The sequence below is a fragment of the Beta vulgaris genome, chromosome 2, assembly GCF_026745355.1.
Source record: "Beta vulgaris subsp. vulgaris cultivar EL10 chromosome 2, EL10.2, whole genome shotgun sequence".
Taxonomy (NCBI): Eukaryota; Viridiplantae; Streptophyta; class Magnoliopsida; order Caryophyllales; family Amaranthaceae; genus Beta; species Beta vulgaris.
The window spans coordinates 46,183,498-46,185,649 of NC_079203.1; the positions used below are offsets into that span (position 1 = coordinate 46,183,498).

Sequence of the window (2,152 nt, forward strand, 5' to 3'; positions counted from 1 at the left end):
GTGTTGGAAAGTAGGATGAAGATCTTTCCAACGATAAGTTGCACGGCCTAAAGCGAGTTCGATTCTGAGAAATATGGGCTTCACAAGTTGGTCCAGTTTTGCTAAGACTTCGAAGCGCGCGTGTATTGCAAAATTCCAGCTTTTAGAGATTTATTTGGCCTTCCTTATCTTGTAACTTGGTTTCCTACTCGTATTAGGAGATTTAACTTTATATTAGAGGATTTCTAATTAGGTTAGCATATATATTCACTATTCTGATAGCACGTTAATCTCTTATTAGGTTTTTCTCTCTAGTTTTGCCCTGGTTTATTTTATATTGCTACTTTGGAGATTCAAGATTGAAGAGTTCATATTCTTCTTCTATTCAAGTATTGCTTATCAAGTTTTATTCTTTCTTTCTCTTATTTATATTTTAATTATGTTTTCAATTAGGTTTGTTGATTTTATTGCCATGATTAGTGAGAAGTCTTTCATCTAGAATTGAGTTGAGCCCTCGTATGGAGTGATCACATGATTTTTTTTTCTAATTCCCATGTTATTAAATTATATGTTTAGGGTTTGATGAGATTATTCATATTGTTAATTTTGCATCTTAATTTAGCCTTAGTTCCATATTATCAACGAGAGTTGGAGTTGAGATTACAAATATTTATTTAATGTTAAATCATTATTTTATTAATTGAGTTCAGCAACGAAAGTTGGGTCTTAATTTAGATAATCTTATCATTTATTTGAATTCTCCCATGAAAATAGGTGAGAACTAAGATTGGGAATTATTTGACATTGGTTCTCAATGCTTCTAATTATGTGTGTAAGCCATGAAAATAGGAGACATGCATGTTAGTTAGGCCTTTTGCTATCACGAAAGCGAGCTCTAGGTATTGGAATGATCGAGGATTAGAGATGGAAATGGATCGGGTTCGGGGCGGGTGGAGCATCACCCGCATCAACCCGCTCCACCCGATCCATCCATCACCCGCATCCCTCTCCACCCGAATCCATCCATCCATTTATAACCGGGTGAAACGGATGGATCGGGTGATTAACGGGTGAAATCAAAGAATATATGTAAAAATAAAGAAAAATATGAAAATTTTAAGAACCAAGTATCCAACTATAATCTGCACTACAATAAATAAATTATCCAATAATATTACAAATGATAGTTGCAATTTTTGAAGTTTACATGATGCATATGTGTTCCATTGCGAACTTGAGAAGGAGACGGAGAAGCTGTAGAAGGAGTTGAGCAAGGAAATGAAGATTCGTATCCAGATTCATCACCTTCCATTCCCTAAAATAAAAAAAAATCAACAAATTCACCATTTCACCATATGTACAGTATTACAGCTTGATAAATAAAAGAAATTGCAAATTGATATAACATTTCAAGCCAAAACAACATTCTAATTTCTAACATCATGCTCTTAAAATGAAATTTCAGATTGTACTTACCATTGATCAACTAGTGCCAAAGAAAGTCAAATTACAAAGGAGACATCTACAACATATATCTCCTTGAAGAGGATGCTGACAACTATGTCGCTTAGATCATGGATTCTCACTATACATCATATATTATCATTATCAAAGTGTAGCAGTAGGATTATACATTCATTTAATCGACTAAACAAAATTCATCATTTGACAAATTGAATTCTTACAAAAAAAATTAAATTTAATGACAAAGTAAATGAAGAAGAGTTTAATTTACTTACCTGGCTTCTTTTTCCGGCGACTTAAGCGTTTCCCGGTGAGGAAGAACTGAAGAGGGATACCGTCAGACTGGAGAATGGAGATGGTGGCTGCTTGGCTGAAAAAAGAGGGATAGTGATTAAGTTAGGGTTTTGGCCTTTGGGAGAAATTATTACCAGCGTATAATATTTGGGCCATGGCCTGTGGGCTTTGTTAAAGTATATATCTTATTTATTAAAAATGGGTGATGGGTCGGGTGATAAACGGTTGATGGGTCGGGTAATGGTTGAAAAAAATCCACCCGAACCCGACCCGGATCCGTCACCCGGTTATCCGTCACCCGCTTCTCATCCATTTATCTCGGGTTTTCACCCGCTTTTTAAACGCGGGTGGAACGGGTGAGCGGGTCATCCACTGGATATTTCCATCCCTATCGAGGATTTAGTTTCAGTTTACA

At 35.7% G+C, this 2,152-nt stretch overlaps 1 long non-coding RNA gene across 1 annotated transcript; it reads right to left on the minus strand.

The window, feature by feature from the left end:
* Positions 1-1,107: 1,107 nt before the first annotated feature.
* LOC125495086 (uncharacterized) lies at positions 1,108-1,887 on the minus strand. Its single transcript, XR_007271774.1, has 2 exons — positions 1,719-1,887; positions 1,108-1,294 (listed from the first exon to the last, which is right to left on the minus strand). It is a non-coding gene; the product is annotated as an uncharacterized LOC125495086 (long non-coding RNA).
* Positions 1,888-2,152: the final 265 nt, after the last annotated feature.